Source organism: Carcharodon carcharias, chromosome 5 (genome assembly GCF_017639515.1).
Source record: "Carcharodon carcharias isolate sCarCar2 chromosome 5, sCarCar2.pri, whole genome shotgun sequence".
In the NCBI taxonomy this organism is placed as follows: Eukaryota; Metazoa; Chordata; class Chondrichthyes; order Lamniformes; family Lamnidae; genus Carcharodon; species Carcharodon carcharias.
This window is the reverse complement of record NC_054471.1, coordinates 42,757,514-42,776,757: the sequence shown is the minus strand read 5'-3', so window position 1 is coordinate 42,776,757 and position 19,244 is coordinate 42,757,514. Positions and strand designations below refer to the sequence as shown.

Genomic DNA, 19,244 nt, shown 5'->3' with positions numbered 1-19,244 from the left:
CTTCCAGATTAGAATTTGAAGCAAGTTTTGCTTTATTTAAATTAAAAAGCTGATCATATTTTCCACAGTCACACAAAAGCACTCACTCATTCTTCCAAACATCACAGGGCACTCAAAAACACACTTCTCTTTTTTAAACATATAAAGGCTTTTTGCCTCGTGTCATGAGGTGAGGTTGTTGAGCCCAGGAGTGTTTAACAGGAATTCATCTATGTACTGAAGATTTTTTAAAAGGAATCCATAGGTGGAATCCAATGATACGTCTGCGATTCCCAGAAATTCTAGAACTAGCGGGCACGGTCTCAAACAAAGGGGAGGGGAGATACACAGGTGATCACAATATAACTACTGCATGCAGAAGGCGATGAAAGTCTGAAACAAACTGCCCATCGATGTAGCAGAAGCAAATACGGTGGAAAAATATTAAGGGAAAAATCAGACATTTGAATATTAGGTTTTATTTTGGAAAAGCGACCAGATGGGCTAAAGTGTATATTCCAGTCCTGGACTGTGTACTGAAAAATTATTTCAAAGACCTGAAAAAAAACGAAAATATTTGAGAATAGGATTGCCCTTCCTCCCACAATAATATGTCACTTTGGCAGTAGTTCAATATACGTAAAAGAGAAAAATGTAGCAAACCGATTTCCAATTGTTTAAAAACGGGCATAAATTAATATTCCACGTTGAAGAACTTTTAAAAGCAGCCACTCAAAAAGCTGCTTTAATAAAGGTTTATTGAAACTTACCTTTGAAATTGTTTAACTTTGAAATTCTTCCATAGTCTTGACTCTCCTCATCTCTAATCTCCTCTGGCCTTGCAATCATCCAATATCTGAGCTGCTCCAATTCTGGCTTCGAGGGCCCCTGATTTTAATTGTGCCACTAAGGTAAAAGCAAAATACCGCGGATGCTGGAAATCTGAAACAAACAGAAAATGCTGGAAAAACTCAGCAGGTCCAACAGCATCTGTGGAGAGAAAGGCAGAGTTAACATTTCGAGTATCGTACAGACTCGAAACATTAACTTTGTCTTAAACAAAAACAGAATTACCTGGAAAAACTCAGGTCTGGCAGAATCAGCGGAGAAGAAGAGTTGACGTTTCGAGTCCTCATAACCCTTCAACAGAACTTGAGTTCGAGTCCAAGAAAGAGTTGAAATATAAGCTGGTTTAAGGTGTGTGTGTGGGGGGCGGAGAGAGAGAAACTTTGTCTTTCTCTCCACAGATGCTGTTAGACCTGCTGAGTTTTTCCAGCATTTTCTGTTTTTGTTTAATTGTGCCATTATTGGAAGCTGCCTTGGCCCCAAGCTTAAATTCTCTCCCTAAACCTCTCCAACTCACTCTCTTCTTTTAAGACTCTCCTTAGAGCCTACCTCCTTGGCCAAGCTTTCAGTCATCTGCCCCCATACCGCATGGGGCTTGGTGTTAACGTATGTTGGTGAACATTCCTGTGAAGTGCTCTTGGGATGCTTTTCTATATTAAAAAAAGGTGCTGTAAAAATGCAAGTTTCAGCTATTGAAATAAAAAAAAATGAAAATATTTCATACCCAAATTTCAAGCATATTTGCATTACAGCAAGGGTTTGAATTCAGGACCAAACAATTCAAGGGAAATTAGGGATGAGTAATGAATGCTGACCTCACTGGTAAGGCTCACATCCCATGAGAAAAAGCTCACTCTCCTACTAGAGAAGCCTTCTGAATCAAGCTCATTTCATAGTGTCAGGAAACAAACTCGAGTGGAACAAAACTGAAAAAAGTGAGTAGAAATATTCTAAATTTATTTACAAAAATATTAGGGGGAAGGAGGTAAAGGGCTAACCAAACTTAAATTGAAACAGAATGCCTTGATGTACAGGTCAGACATTCTTGAAATGCCAAAAGGCTTTTTTTTTTCCCGAGCTCATGGTTCCTGGGAGCTGGGATCTTAGAAGTTCAACTTGTTGAGATACAAGTGGTTCAGACGTGATTAGAAAAATAAATCCCCCTGGCGTCTGCAGAATGGAAGCAACAAAACCACCAAACACACCAGGTTGGCACCATTTGTAGTCAAGACCCAACCTAACATGAGCTGACTGGGCATACATTCTTCAACTAGGCCAAGATCTACATAGAAAAAGTCCTTTTCTTTGAGGAGAAAAAAAAATTTCTGCCAACTGTGCTGGGAGACTACATGAGGTTTCGCATATACTGAATCCTGCATCTTGGAAACTTTGCTACACCTATCTTAAACCCACATCCTGTACCAGTAGTTGCACAAGAGAAGCAAGTTAGACTTTAAAAAGGCTGCAGCCCAATAATAAGAGTACATATGAACATGCAAATTAGGAGTAGGCCATTTGGCCCTTCAAGCCTGCTCTGCCATTCAATATCATGGTTGATCTGATTGTAACCCCACTCCACATTCCTGCCTACCCCGAATAACCTTTCACCCCACCTCCGCCCCTGTTAATCAAGAATCTTTCTAGCTCTACCTTAAAAATATTCAAAGATTCTGCTTCCACTGCCTTTTGAGGAAGAAAGTTCCAAAGATTCTCAACCCTCAGAAAATTTCTCCCCTTCTCCATCATAAATGAACGATCCCTTATTTTTAAACAGTGACCCCTAGTTCTAGAATCTCCCATAAAGGAGGAAATATCCTCTCCACATCCACCCTGTCAAGACCCCTCAGGGTCTTTTGCTTTCAATCAAGTTACCTCTTACTCTTCTAAGCTCCAGTGGATAAAAGCCTAACCTGTCCAACCTTTCTTCATAAGACAACCCATCCATTCCTGGTATTAGTCTGTTTGGGTAGAACTTATAACTGTTACTACATGTGATTTATTTTCAATACATGGAGTGCTGTGCATAAGTGAAATATTCGTGGGAACTTAAAATTAAGAATTAGAAACAACCAAGTGATAAAAGGACTGGTGTAAATGCAACATCATGCAGTAACTTAAGGGGAGCAAGCAATCAGTCACATGTAACTTTTCAGCAAACCACCACCTTTCACCCAACACCAATATTTTAAAAACATGCTGGCGGATCAAAGGAAAGTGGTGGTAAGCAAAGTACAGACTGATTATGAGCCACTATTGCAGTGTTCAACTGGGTTGATTGTCCCAACACTCGCACCAATCTGCTCTTCTTACTGCCACTTCGTTCCTACCTCGACACTGTCGGGTGAGACAAGCATTTACTCCCTTGTATAGCCAGCTGGAAACCACCCTTCACCCTTAGGAGAACTGCTGCATTATAAAACACACAGGCAATTAAAATCAAGGTAGTAATTGATGGGAGGGGAGGCAAGAGTGGCAGAGGAAGAAAGGCATTTCCGTGAGCGTGAGAGAGAGAGAGAGAGAGAGAGTTCCAATTTGTGCGCTTTAAATTGACAGCCCTAGTTTTACAAGAAATCTGCACAAGTCAAGAGTGACTCCTTATTGCTCTCTTCCAACAGAAAAGACCGATGTAGGTTGGCACAATTGCCACTGATTATTGCAAAAGTCTATGTTGGGAAAGGGAAATAGTGAAGGACTATTTTCCCTAAACAAACACCAATTTAAAATGAATAAGCTCTTTTATTAAAAACAAACAAAAAAAAAGTCTAGATAAATATTACTGAGAACCAATTAATCTCAGAGTTGAGACAGTGTTCCTCCTGACTCCTTCCTGCCTTATCTGACTGGAGAAAGAGGCAAGAATTCACAGCAACAGTAGTCCCACATTACACTTACAAGTAACATTTTACATATTACTGTCTGTCGTGCTGAACACCACTCGCAACATGTTCCTTTGCCCTTTTTCTTAAGTACAGCTGATAGGCTGGATTTAACAACTGCAAATTTTGACTGAATATAATTTGAACAAGCTGAGGCTTGTTCCGAGTGATACCAACAAACTCCTGAGCAAGAAGCTGAATGCACACTCATCCCTATCTAAAGAAAATTTGAAAATAGTTTTATTCAACAATGATAGCTTTTTTTTGAAAAACATTTAGCTAGTGAGTGATTCAGTTGCACTGAGAAACAAGCAGGCCTGTATGTTTACATTGTACTTACAAACTACTTAAGCTTTGCTGATGGAAAAGAATCCTCCAGTTTTGAAAACTCCTGGGACCAGTGTGGTGTACAGAAAGAGTTCTGGCAGGTATCTCGCATTGAAAATGTTGAATATTTTACTCTGGGTCCATATAAAATTAAAATTGCAAACCTAGCCCTTCAAAATCTATGACATTCATTTCTAAGATATTTTATCTCAATCCCTTCAGTACCAAGGAATAATTTATCCTTGCTCTAGAATACCTGCCGGTCTTTGCAATGTAAAAGTACCCCTGTGCCAAAACCTGGTACCCTCTTTCTTCCTGCATGCCCCGCATCCTCAATGAAATTTTCAATGACATGTCTCACAACCAAGTAGACTGTGACAGGCTAAAGCAAAGAGCTGCCACTCCAAACAAACTACTGGCAAAAGCAGCAAAAGGCAACCAGGATCCAGAAATTCCCAGTCATTTCAATCTGTGCTAGTGAGGCCATCAGCTAGGGCACTGTGGTCAATGCCATCATCCCTTGGTTAGGATGGGGCTCTTGATCACAGGAACAGGAAAAGGCATTTCGGCCCTCGCGTTTGCGCCACATTCAGTTAGGCTGCAGCTGATCTGCACCCAAACTTCAATTACCCTTTGGCCCATATCCTTCAATATCCTTACTTGACAAAAACAAAAAAAAAATCAAATCTCATTCTTGAAAGCTTCATTTGTCCTTGAATCCACAGCTTTTTTGAGGGGGAAAGCTCCAGAATTCCACTACCCTGTTTGTGAAGTGCTTCCTGAGTTTCACTTCTAATGGTCCCACTCCAATTTTATGATTATGAAGGGTTCTCAAAATTCCCACATTTTTCATATCATCATTTTTCATATGACTTTTGGACTTTTACCAGAAACCAGACAACGAGAGGAGGCAGAATACGCATTCTTCCCTTTAAAACAATCAACATGAAACTAAAGCGCATTAAAATCTTGCATAAATAATCGCTACTAACTAAGGCAGGAAGACCATAATCAATGAAATTATACGAACCCATCAATATTCCACACATACAATGGCTTTCAGTTCAAGCCTAGTTACTGGGGCAGGAAGACAATGATAAACATATGCCAGCCCATTAAAAACAATGAGACAACAATCACCTGGGGAAACCCACCAAAATCAAACAAAGAACTAACCTTGATTTGGATTGAGGTAAGAAATTCGAAAACAAAACAGTATAACTGGGCCAGGAGATCTGAAGTGAGCAGTTTGGAAAGCTGACACAGGGCAGAGAGCAGTTGGGAGTGGTTGAAGCCAAGTTTAAGCAGGGAGGTGAGCCAAGCGGAGGAAGGAGATCTGGAGGTTTGCAGGCCCGCAGGCAACATCACGGTGAGGGGCACGGGGTGGCAGGCTCAACCAAAGACAACAAGGCCGCAATCGCAGCCCTCCACGAAGATCAACCACCCACAACCGCATCCTCCACCCGACTGAAGAACCTTCGCAGATTCCACAAACCAGGACCACGTGGGGACGGTAGGCGCCAGAGGACACAAAGAGCGTACCCCACATCTGGCTTCCCTGGCTGGATTTCAAACTGTCAAGGAACCCTGGTTGGTGAGCATGACCCCTGACCTCTCCTAGTTCAATTTAGTTAGGTTTTGGGGGTGGGACAAGGGTAAGGGGATTGGTAGCGTGATTTTCCCTCGTTATGCTGTGTGTTTCCCATTCTTAACTAAGTGTACTTTGTAGGTCTGTATGATCTCAGTGTAATCCTAATGTTATAAGTTCATTTGTGACTTCAATAAGCTCAGTTTGATTCTTGCACCAAAACCAGTTGTCTGCTGCACTTTGTCACAACGCCTAAATAAGTCCAAGGTCTAGAACCCAGGGAGTGGGAGTGATTCGAACTGCTCAGAAGTCAGAGATGAAGCTGACACACACACACCATTATTTTAAACACCTCAATTAGATCATCCTGCAATCTTCTATACCCAAGGAAATGGCAGCCAAACTTATGCAACCGGTCCTCATAATTTAACCCTTTAACTCCCAGTGTCTTGTGAACCAATGCTGCAGCCCCTCAAAGCCAATATATTCTTCCAGAGGTGCATGTCTAAAACTGAACAGTGCTACAGGTGGGATCTGGCCAAAGTTCTATACAACTGAAGAATAACTGTTCTCTTTGGATTCCTACCCTTGAGATAAAGGCCAACATTCCATTAGCCTTTGAGACAATAGGAACAGCAGGAGGCCATTTAGCCACTCCAGTCTGCTCCACCATTCAATGGAATCAAGGCTGACCTCTGACCTAATTTCATATACCCACCTTTGCCCCATTCCTTTAGCTAACAAAAATTTGATCAATTTCAGTTTTACTTTTAATGATTGACCCAGCAATGTTCATTTGCGGAAGAGGGTCCCAAACATCTACTACCCTTAAAGCAAATGTTTCTTCATTTCACTCCTATGAAAGTCCAGCTCTAACTTTTAGAATATGCCCTCTAATCCTAGACTCCCCAACTAATGGAGATAGTTTCTCACTGTCTACCTGATCTGATCCCTTTAACATCCTTCCAAATTCCAGGGCCCCAGTTTCTGTCGTACTCCATGGAATTTGGAAAGCAACTGGACCTATTGTTTTTTGTGCCTGTTCACTAACTTGAAACATTTTGTTTCAAATAGACATATTGCTACTTTCTCCAAACTTCTAGTTTCTCATCATTTTGAAAATATTCCAATTTATCTTTCATAAATTCAAGGTGGATGACCTCTCACTTCCCCACATTGAATTCCATCTGAAAATGTTTTGCCCACTCACAATCTATGCCCTTTTGTAACTTCCTGTCTTACATCTGCACAACTAGCTGCGCCTAACTTATTACTGATTATTTTCCTATCTCCTACTGGAACGTCCATGTGGGGGTTGGGAGAATGACACCAGGCGAGCATAGGATAGGGCTCAGCTATGATACCCTTTTGCTGGCTCCCATCTTGTAAGCCTCGTTACATGTAAAACGGTCCCTGAGTGAAGTACTGGAGAGCTGCTGGTATCTATAGAACTATGTCCATCAGCATCTTCAGAAGGGGAAAAGATAACTATCAGTCTCTGTCTCTCCCTTCCCCCGATATTCATAGTATTCACTGCCTTAAGAAATGCCCACAGAAGCAGCCATTTAATGTTTGATATGACATTATGACTAAACCACCTGTTGGCCATAATATTTTGACAGTAAATGCCAAAAGATGTCAAGACACGATTTCATCACCACTCGCATGGATGGTGATGAAAGAGATGGGTACATACATTCAACTCAGGCATTTTAAAATCAGGAATTAACGCATCAAGATTTATTATGCATGACCATTTTTGTAATATTTGCAAGTTCAAGGTCACCAGGAGCTGGTGAAAATAATAAATCCTGTTATTAATAAGGCATGAGCTCTAGGCAAAACCCAATTCCTTGCAGAGATATTGTACACTACAAAAGATAATGTAAATAATTTCAGGTTATCATGCTACGCAAAACTCTTGCAGCTGTCATCTGGTATAATCTTATAACCGCACACCCTTAACTTCTAACACTCCAATAATAGTGCTTCTATCTATCGCTTGCTTATTTTGAGAATGTGGGGATTGGAGAATCAGAATCAGGTTTGTATCCTCCAATATTCCGTAAGACTGGAAAAAAACACTACATCTTATTTTCTAATTAATGGGTAAAACTGGCAGTAACCTGCCCAAATTTCAGAAGGTTGGTGTTCGAGTACTACAGCTAGGGCTAATCATTATCAACAAGAGAAGTGTTCATGAATGGGCAATATTGGTCTCCCAGATCAGGAAAAACAATAGTAGCAATCCACTGCTTCATAAGTTTATTGAATGCATATTGTAGCCAATAGTTCACAACACTATTACAGCATTTACTGCACAGAGTATTTACAGCCCAATAGATCTATATCCATGCTTATGCTCCACAAAAACCTCCTCTCATCCTTCTTTATCTAATGCCATCAACTGACCCACTCCTCTCTCCCTCACATATTTGTGGTTTACTCTATTTGCCTCAACAGCTTCTTAGGTAGCAAGTTCCCCTAAACTAACTCCACTCAGTGAAGCTCCACAGCCATGCTCGGTCAATACCAAACACATTTAACAGCCATTTATTTGGCCACAATGAATCCTTCTGGAAAAATGGCACAGATTGCTGGTTTTGCTTAAATTGTCTATCATGGGGAGTTATCAAGGCAAGTACATCTTATTCTGCATTCATTTTAAATAGTTTTGGATGATTTCTTTCATTTTTATATCAAGACCATTTATCAGACAGGCCCATGTTACCCAACTGTAACAGCAGAGTTCCTTCCACTTCACCCCAGCCCCAGTCTTTCCAAAAGACCTCCAGCAGATCACCAGTGTGATTTTTTTTCCCCTTGCCCCCACCCAATCTCCCCATCAATCAATGTGCAGTTTTGTGTTATGGATCAACCTTCATTGAGAACCAGGTTGACGCTGTCCCTTTTCATCTCTTTCGGGATCCTTGCAGGCAATAGAGAACTAAGATAGTCATACTTGCAGCCGGAGTTAGTTACATACCCCTGTTCCAGGAGGTAAAATGGTCTGTTAGCTAGTTAACTGAGCAATGCACAAGAACAACTTATGTGAAAACAAATTCTACTTACACATGCATCAGATAATCATTCAATATTTAAACTACATTTTTAAAGTCAGCTGTGACTATTGTTCTGGTTTGATAAGTAACAATACCATTGCTGAAAGCAATGAAACAAACCATATCCAAAATCTCACTGAAGGGTTTCAAAACTGACAACAAACATAACTTCCATCAGATCTGCTATCATCAGTTCTCGATTTAAATTTGCTCAACTCCACTTGTCAGTGTTACTGGAGCTTGGAACACCATCACAGGGAATAGCTGAGGTAACGACCATCTATCTCTTAAGGGAAGAGTAAATGTCTGAAGCAGAGACAGATGAAGAGGGCAAGGTATTTATTTCCCCTCTAGAAAGGGAAGAAAAGCCACAATAGTTTGAATTCCTTCCCTCTGTGCTGTAAAATTCCATGGTTTCATAAATGAAAGAATGTTGGATTTTTGCAAGTTTACCCTTAACTACTGTACTTGACAATATTTTCAAAACCTTCCACCCTCCCCCCCCTCTCCCCGTTGCACACTTGCAGGATGTACTGGTGAATCTATATAAAACCTTGGCAAGTAGGAGGAGTACTGCACACAACCATTGTGCTCCACACTCAGGAAAAGATCTGGAGGTGATAGAGGGGGTGCTGTCTGGTGTAAGGAATTACAAAAACAAAAAAAATTTGAAAATTTGAGCTGTTTTGAGAGAGGTGCTTAAAGTTACGAAGGGATGGAATGGCTCCCAGAAGAACATATGCAGAGGTCGCATGACAAACGAGGTTGCATTAGGGATAATTTATGCGAACATTGATAATGTAGAGGGTCCTTCTATGGAGGCCTCGTGCACAAAAATTCTCCTTTAGAAATGCATTATCGAGCTGTTTTTTTTCCCCTATACATAAATAAGATTTCTCACAGAAACATGTCACACTTGCAATTCCATAGAGTTCGAATCCAACACAGCCTTTCAGTCTATAATAAAGGATTTGTGCAAGCAGCATTGTGGAGAGGGATTCCTTTGAGGGGTGGGGGGGGGGGGGGGGGAAGAGAGAGAAACGTCCCATCAAATCCCAATAATAAAAAAAAACAGGGAATGGGCGACACGATCTCAGATGGTGTGTAGTAGCCCTTCTTACAGCTACGGCTGCACCTGTGTTAGGCTGTGTGACAGCGCTAAACAGCCCATGCTACCACTCCGGGGCGTCAATGCAGCTACAGTCAGTCTGTAAACAGGGATTGGGGGGGGGGGGGGGGTGCGGGTAGGAAGTGAGAGTTGTACAGTGGAGTTTGGAGAAGCGGGGGAGGGGGCATATTTTGAACCAACAATCTCTAATCAGATCATCAACATTAGACTGAAAACACGTCCAAAACGATCATAGATGGGCACATGAGAGGAAAGTACATATTTAAGGTGTAGGACAGAAACTGGATTAAAACTATGGGAGGGACTCAAAGCTTCGAAGAAAGCGTTTGGAAGTAGCGGGATGCAATTCAAACTTAAACGGGAGTAGCCAGGTTTAGCACAAAACCCTGTTTCAATGAGGAGTGGGTGAGCGGGACTCGCGCTGGATTCATATCTGGTGTGCACACTACCAAATAAAGCAGGATTTCCCGTTACAAGCTTTGGCTGGTGGTTTTGGAAAACAATGTCACAGGATTTTTAAAAAAAAAACCCATATCTCGTTAAAATAAATATCTTGGTTATAAAAATAAATAAATAAAAACTACACAAGAGTCTGGAGACCTCTCACTGCGGTTGCAACCCAGTGTTTTGTTACTAACATATGTTAGTTACCAGCTATGTTAAAAAGGAACACTTCAAAATAAGGTCATTGGCAGGACGAGGGAAAGGGGGGGGAGACAGAGAGAAAGAACAAGAGAATATATAAAACTGCATCACTTATATTAATGCTTACTGGCGGACACCACTCTTGCACTCGCTCGGGGTTTTATTTATTAACGGGGCTTGAAAGCTTTCAGAATGCAAAGGCTGTAAACATGTCACAAAGCACAAACAAGCCAGAATAAATTAAATGTGGCATTGAAACACAGAATACCCGAATTCCAATTTTAAACAGCACCCCAGCGAGGTGCAGCTGACCAGTGTATGTAGTACGCGCGTTGCCTAGTGCGAGCAATCTGCTGCAGCCTCTCTCTCCCCCTCTCTCCATCTCTCACCAGCAGCAGCTCCCTCCCTCTCTCTTTGACAATACCCAACACAAACTTCAAAATAAAACTGCAAACTCGCTCTCTGAAATTGCAAAGAGGAACAGGGGCACTCGCACCTACCCGAGAAGCCGGCCGGCAGGCTTGCATTCACATCGCCTCTGGCTGCCCGCTGCTCCCCACTCACACACACAAACACACACACACACACACACAGCCACCTCTGCTCTGCTCTGCTACTGAAGCCTCTCTAATTCCTGCCCGACTCGCTTCTCTTTGTGCAAGGGGGGCGGGGGGGATGCTGAGAGTCTTTGACGTCACCGGGCTCGCCCCTCTCACACCAACTTGGCCGTGCAACCCACGCTGCTGTCGGTGCGGAAGTGACGTCACTGCGGAAAGAACCGAGCGGCTGACGTCATAATGGAAATTGAATGAGAAAGGCGGGGGGCGGGGGCTTCTCTTCCAGAGGCGGAAACCAACCTTCAGCGGTCCCTGCTGATACATCACAGGCGTTTCAAAATTCATCTCCAAAGCCACATGAGAGCGTGCGCTAAGTTAGCTTTAGTGTGCAGAGAGATTTGGAGACCATTGAAAATTTCATGTTTTTTTCTTTTCCAGTGTGAGACACACACAAACACACACACAGGAAGGGGTTCACAAAATTACTACAGATGAGAAAGGCCATTCGGCCCATCTTGATTCACCCATCCAGAGATCTCCAAAAACTCAACCCATTGAAACATTCAGTTGTTTCTGACATATCAATCCTAAAATTGTCTTTTATTAGCTTTATGCTCATGCCTTAGAATCCGTCCCATTGCTTAACTTAAAGTGTTGTAAGTTAACTTATTTTATATCCTTAACAATGTAATATCACTCCTCAGACACCCTAAACTGGAAGGTACCTTTGTAACCCATGTGCCCTGACTTTAGGGATTAGCCTTGAAGCTCTTCCTTCCACCTCCAGATCTTAAGTGTTCTTTTTTGTTTAGAATTATTCAACATAAATCAAAGGACACCAATTTATCACTAACACAGAACAGGTTGCATGGTTTTGGTCCTGAAATGGTGGGTCATACAGCAGAGGAGTATTACGAGAATGATTCTTAGCTTAAAAGGAACTCAACTACTTGGATAAGCTTAAAGACTTTGGACTATTTGCTTCAGAGCTGTGTAAACTGAAAGGAGATCTATAGAGATATACAAAATATTTAAGGGGCTGGATAAGGTTCATTGAGAAACTATTCCAGTTTAACGCATGGGAGAAGACCAGGTATCATGAATGTAATCTAAGCAAGAGGAGAAATAGGCTGGATTTCAAACAGTTCTTCCCTCATTGAGTAGTAACCCACTGGAATCTGTTACCTGTTGGTGTAATGGCTGCTGACTTTCTGCATTACTTTCAAAAAGGGAATTTGACCGGGACAGAGATGACATCATATAGAAGGTAAGTAACTTTATAAAGAAGGCTTGGCTCATGTAATCTCCCAGATTGGTTTGATTGCCTGCAGGGGTCAGGAAGGGAATTTCCAAATTAAATTTTCCTTTAATGGCCTGGTTTTTTATTTCTTGGTTTCACCCTTACCAAGGCAATACACGGCTGCAAGGACAGGATGGGGAGTATGTGTCAGTCCTGATGCCTCAGTCATCATGGTATGTGGGGAAGGTTCGATGGGCTAGCTGGTCTTTTCCTGTTTGTCAATTTTATATGTTTGTATGTTTCTTTGTGAGCAGAATTGGACACAGTATTCAAGATATGGTCTCGCCAGAGCTCCACACAATTTCAAAACCGTCCAGCAAAAAGCAGCCCACTTGATCAGCGCACCATCCACTACCTTAAACATTCACTCCCTCAACCCTGGGCACATCGTGGTTGTAGTGTGTACCATGTACAAGATGCACTGCACAACTCGCCAAAACTCCTGCCGGAGCAGTTCCCAAACCAGTGACCTCTACCACTTAGATCAGGCTTGTCCAACCTTCTCACATTGCGGGGGGGGGGGGCACATTTTGAAATTTTTCTCACTCAAGGGGATGCTGAGCAAATTTCAGAAAGATAAAGTTTGGCATAACAATAAACATGAATTTTTTTAAAAAAACGAGGTATTAAAAGAAACAACTTGCTGAGCAAAAAAAAATCAAAGCAATGAATTGATTTTTTTAAAAAAAGAATAATAAATAAAGATGAGTTTTCAAGTGTGATAGGGTGAGAGTGTGTGTGTCTGGCTTACTCCGGGTCTCAGCATGCTCACTCACTCTCACCCACTGTGATAGTGGATGAGAGTGCATGTTGGTGGGTGAGGGTGAATGAGAACCCTGAGACTGGGAGTAAGCCAGACTTACACACACACACTCTCCGTCCCCTCACACACTCTCTCCCCCTCACATTCTCTCACTTTCCCTCTCACCCTCACACTCTTGCTCTCTCACTCTCCCCCTCACACACACTGTACTGTTTCTCCCCCTCACATATGCACACTCTCTCCCTCTCCCTTACACATGCTCACTCTCTCCCTCTATCCCCCCAACATTGTCTCTCCACCCACCATACTCTCTCTCTCTCTATGCCCCACACACTCTCTCTACCCTCCCACGCTCTCTCTCTCTCTCCCTTCACACTCTCTCTCTTCCCCCTCACAGTCACTCTTGCCTGCCTAAACACTCACTCTCTTACCCTTCACACTCACTCTCTCTTTCTCCCCCTCATGTACACTGTCTCCCTCAAACACACATTCTCTCTCCATCTACCTCCCCCAACATACACTCTCTCCCCTTCATACTCTCTGTATCTCTGCCCCCTCACACTTTCTGTCACTGTCCCCTCCCCTCTCTCCCTCCTCACACTCTCTCTCCCCCCGACCCCCCTCCCTCTCTGACCCACTCCCCCTCACAGTCTCCACTCACTCAATCAGACGCCAGCGGGTTCCACTCTGGCTCCGTCCCGCCCTGCTCCGGCTTCTTCACACCCTACTCTGGCTCGCCTGAGCCCTGCTCCAACTCTCTCGTGCCGCACTCTTGATAAGCAGCAAATGCAGGGAGGAACCAACCTGTGATTGGCTGAGCAGGGCCAGAGACCAGAGGGCCAGGGGGCCACAGTGCGTGAGTTGGACAAGCCTGACTTAGATGTACAAGGGCAGCAGATACCTGGGAACACCATCTACACCATCCTGACTTGAAAATATACCATTGTACCTTCATCATGGTTGTGTCAGAATCTTGGAATTCCCTACCTTATAGCACTGTGGATTTTAGGTCTGGCTCAAGGAGTGCAGTGGTTCAAGAGTCAGCTCACCACCACTTTCTCACGGGCAGTTAGAGTTGTGCAATAAATGCTGGCCTTACCAGCGATGCCCATATCTTATGAATGAATTTTAAAAATTCCTCATTGCAGCAGCTAATTGGATCTGAAATGATTCTAAGGTCATTTTCCTCTACCGGGAACTCCATTCTATGTTTTGGTCACTTACTAATGAAGAATAACTTCCTGATATTTGTCCTAAATTGATATTTAAATAATTTCAACCTGTGTGTCTTTATCTTGCATTCACAATTCAAAATAAAACTATTTCTTGGACTTACCTCATGTAATATAAAGGTCTGGTACATAAAGGGTTAATGTGGGACTAAGTACAGTACCACCCAAACAGTGATGTAAGAGAACACATGACCCACACCTAGGGATTAGTGTTGTGTTGGACAGAGCTGTGTGTAGAAGCAAGCATGGCGATGCCCCCTAGATTGGACCTTTATTGTATATAGTTTCTTGTAGTTAATAAAGACTTACTGATAAGCTACCTAAGACCACGAATGCTTTTACAAGACCTACTAAACTATGCCCAACATATTACAACATGGTGGCAGCAGCAAATGGAACAAATCAAAACCTTGCTGAGACTGCAGAAGAAAATTAAAATCCTGGAAAACTGAAGGAAAAATAAAAGAAGCTTTCTGACCCGAAGAAAAGCTCAAGAAGTGAAAGCGCAGAAGGAAATCGTCAGAGAAAAATTCCAAAGAAAGACTTGGAAGCTAAAGGTAGAAATTAAATTCCTCACTGCAGTGGAAGACTTCACTGAATCCCGTGAAAGTCCAGCTTCAATATACAGCATGTGCAGAGTCAGCAGACCTAGCAGGGGTGAGCTAAAAATGTTAAAATTTCTGGACAACACGAGTCCTGAAAAACGTTAAACGCTGCAGTGGTCAGGAATTGCAGTTTAAATCGCTGTCCAATTCCTGGTTTGGCGGCTGAGTTTGCTTTGAACAAAGAGAAAAAAATAACGATTAATTAAAAATTAATCATGACTGAGTAGGCAGCTTACAAAACCCAGCAAAAGCCCAAAAGGCTGTGGAAGCTCAATCATTGAGCATGTTCAAGACAGAGATCAATAGATTTCTGGATACTAATGACATCAAAGGATATGGGGACAGTATGGGAAAGTGGTGCTGAGATAGATGATCAGCCATCATCTAATTGAATGGTGGAGCAGGCTCGATGGGCCGAATGGCCTATTCCCGTTCCTATGTTCCTAGAGATCACAGCCATCAGCGACTGACTCCCAATTGTCAGTGTCGATGTCCTCCATCTTCATCTCGCTTGCAGGTAGCTGCTCCCTGGCAATGAAAGTATGGTTGTCCAGGAGATTGTGAGCCGGTGGCCAGTTCACCATGCAGAAAGCCTTTGGCCATCATTCATCCGATGAAATTGGCTGAGCCAGTGCAGATGGTGCTGACTTAACAATGAGATCACGCTGATGGAATCAGCATACTCCAGGGCTTCTGAATTGGTGACCTTGTTGGGCCAAGAGATGCCGAGGATACACCTGAAACAGTGAAGCTGGAAACTGTTTAGGCTTTTCTCTACTCCCATTGGCCTTACAATATAAAACTCTTTGTCACTTAATCTCTCCTGCCCTCCACCCTATTAGAGACCTTCCCATTTGATCTTCCTACCTTGTTCCACTTGCTCAAAATCTATTACATTTCTAACTTTTCTCAGTTCTGATGAAAGTCACAGAGCTGAAAAGTTGAGCTTGATTTTCAGTTACATGTGGGAGAGAGATAGGTATGGGCATGCTTTGAAAATAGCACTCCCGGATAGCGTGTCCTGAAGCCTCAGTGACACGTTGCTATTTTCAAAGTGAGGACCGGAGGGGTCGGGGTGGGGGAAGGGGGGTGGGAGTGCGGTGAGCCGGCAATTCATTCACCTCCAATTAACTGCCCGGTAAGCAATTTTGAAATCACAGATCAGAAAATTCAAACAGTCTGATGCACAACTGTTGGCTGCAATGTGCGGAGTCATCAAGTCATGTTAATTCTGAAAAAGAATTTTTGGCAAAAGGGTTATTCTGTCAGGATGTGTCTACTCCCTTCTCACTGGCTGTTTGACACTTCACTGCGCCTGTGTCCTCTATTGTGCAAAGCAGCGGCAAGCCCAGTCATGGCTACTGTTTACCTTTGAGGATTGTAGTCCAGTGTCAATTCCCACTTCCAGGCAGCACTTGGTGCCACTAATTGGGCACCAAGTCCGCCACTGGTCCAAGTTTGAAGATGGCACCACATGTGTGACACAGGCATGACACAGGGTCGGGACCTGGTAATGATCCGGGCATCGGATTCCCAAACCTGGTCTCTGTTCAAAGAAGAAGTGGAGAGCCCTCCGACCATCCTGGTGGGGGATGTAGGTGCAGAGGGATTGGATGTCCAGGGTGAAGAGGAGGTGGTTAGGGCCAGGGAACTGGAAATTGTTGATGTGACATAGGGCATCAGAGGGATCGCAGATGTAGGTGAAAAGAGACTGGACAAAGGGAGAGAGAACAGAGTCAAGATAGGAAGAACTGAGTTGCATGAGGCAGGAACAGGCTGACACAATCGGTGTACCGGCGCAGTCCTGTTTGTGCCCAATCTTCTCTATAGAGGATTCAAGTAACATCCCAGAAATAGCTGTATATCAGGAAATGGAATGGAGGGAGGAACTCAGGAAAATTACAATCACCAGGCAAGTGGTACTGAGCAAATTGTTGGAGCTTCAGGCTGACAAATCCTCGGATCCCGTTGGACTTAATCCTAAGGTCTTAACAGAAGTGGTTTGTGAGATAGTTGATGCGTTGGTTTTAATTTTCCAAATTTGTCGTAATCTCTAGATTACTCCCAGTGCCATGTGCCAGTGAGTACAGAAATAGGAGGATAAGGCAGATGAATGTGTGGCTGGAGGGAGGGCTTCAGATTCCTGGAACACTGGGACTGGCTCTGGGAGCGATGGCACCTGTACAAGCCAGAAGGGTTTCACCTGAACAGAGCTGGGACTGAGTTCCTCGCAGGTGTTTTTCTAGTGCTGTAGGGAGGGCTTTAAACTAACTTGGCGGGGTGGTAACTTGGTGGGAACCAGGAGAGAATATTAGAGAGGAATAGCAGGGTGCACAAAATACTGGGAGAGACAGATAACACTAGTATTGAGAATAGTAAGTTAATAAATGGAGTTGGAGTAAGCAAGAAAGTCATGAGGTCTAAATCAGGATTACTACGCATGTATGTGAATGCACAGAGTATAGTAAATAAGATTGGGGAGTTACAAGCGCAGATTGCCATGTGGAAATATGATGTTATGGCGATAACAGAGAACTAACTCAAGGAAGGGCAGAACTGGGTGTTAAATATTTCTGGGTACAAGGTATTGCAGCACTAGCAAGGAACTCAGTCCCAGCTCTATTCAGATGTAACCCGTTTGGCTTGTACAGGTGCCATCTCCCCCAGAGCCAGTCCCAATGTCCCAGGGATCTAAAGCCCTCCTTCCTGCACCATCTTTCTGGCCATGCATTCATCTGCTTTATCCTCCTATTTCTGTATTCACTGGCACATGGCACTGAGTGTAATCAGGAGATTACTACAATTAAGGTCCTGCTTGCTAATTTTCTACATTGCTCCCTAAATTCTGATTGCAGGACTACATTCCCTTTCCTACCAAGGTCATTGGTACCAATGTGGACCATGACCTCTGGCTGATCACCCCCAGAAGAATGTCCTGCAGCCGCTCTGGGACATCCTTGACCCTGGCACTAAGGAAGCAACATACCATCCTGGATTCATGCCTACGGCCACAGAAATGCCTGTTTGTTCCCCTAACTAATGAATCCCCTATCACTGTTGCTCTTCCTTTCTCCTTCCTCCCCTCCTGTACAGCTGAGCCGCTGATGCCACAAATTTGGCTTTGTCTGCACTTCTGTGAGGAACCAGCGCTCTCACCAGCTTCCAAAATGGAAAACTGATTTGTGAGTGGGACCCCAGGAGACTCCTGCACCACCTGCTAGTTCTCTTGGACTGCCTGGTGGTCACTCTGTGTCTCCAGACCCTTAAGCTGCGGTGCAACCACCTCTCTGAACGTGCTATCCACGTAGCTCTCAGCCTCGTGGATACGCCACAGTGAATCCAGCTGCCGCTCAAGCTCTGAAACCCGTAGCTCAAGTTTCTGCAGCTGACAGCACTACCTGCACATGTGGTCATCAGGACTTGTAGGGTCCATGACTTCGCACATATTACTGGACATGCATTCCACTCAACTGCCCATGTCTTAGCTCTCCTTCGCTTATTTTATTCTACTTTGGATTATTTATATTACATTATTATATTGGCCCTAAATTTCCCTTATTCCTGGTGCTTCTCAGTTAAATCCAAGTATGGCAACTTGTTTAAAAATGTTCTCTTTTCTAATTTACTCACCAGTTCCTACTCACCAAGGCCGCCACTCTTCTTTCTGAGGAAAGGTAGAAAAAGAAAGAAGCCCTGAATTCTCTCAGTCACCAAACTCCAACTGAACCACTTGACTGCAGCCAAAAACAGCACTTGTGGGCAGACCAAGTCAGCACTATAAGTTGTCTACTTTCATACTCTCTGAACCTAGCCTCTGAAAACTTTTTTTTTTAATATTTGCTCATAGGATGTGGATGTCACTGGTTAGGCCAGCATTTATTGCCCATCCCTAATTGCCCTTGCTTAGAGGGCACTTTTAAGAGTCAACCACATTGCTTGTGGGTCTGGAGTCACATGTAGGCCAGACCAGGTAAGGACAGCAGATTTCCTTCCCTAAAGGGGATTAGTGAACCAGATGAGTTTTTACAACAATTAGACTTTTATTTGGAGATTTATTTTCCTGTTGTGGTGGGATTTGAACCCAGGCCTATAGAGGATTCTGGGTGTCTGGATTACCAGTCCAGTGACAATAGCAGTACGCCATCACCTCCCCCTGCTAGGTAAGCCATTGTCTAATTGCAGAGCCTGTATGAGCCCTGTTTTAAGGCGTGACTTAAACTCACGTTTTTTCAACCCTAACAGCAACTTTTAGTTAATTGCTAAATTAAAAATAAGTCTAGACTTTAGATGGAATTTAATCATTAATTTAACCATTAAACTCCCTCAGTCATCAAA

General features: G+C 43.2%; 1 protein-coding gene across 4 annotated transcripts in view; it reads right to left on the bottom strand.

Annotated features, from left to right (window-relative positions):
- Positions 1–11,078, bottom strand: part of LOC121277929 (tyrosine-protein kinase Fyn) — a 298,435-nt gene extending 287,357 nt beyond the window's left edge. For 3 of the 4 annotated variants that reach the window (XM_041187799.1, XM_041187792.1, XM_041187797.1), the window contains exon 1: positions 10,953–11,078. The gene's annotated coding sequence lies outside the window, so the exon portion shown is untranslated. Of the gene's footprint in view, positions 1–10,948 lie in introns of all 4 variants that reach the window. The other variant, XM_041187793.1, reaches the window with a different exon arrangement.
- Positions 11,079–19,244: the final 8,166 nt, after the last annotated feature.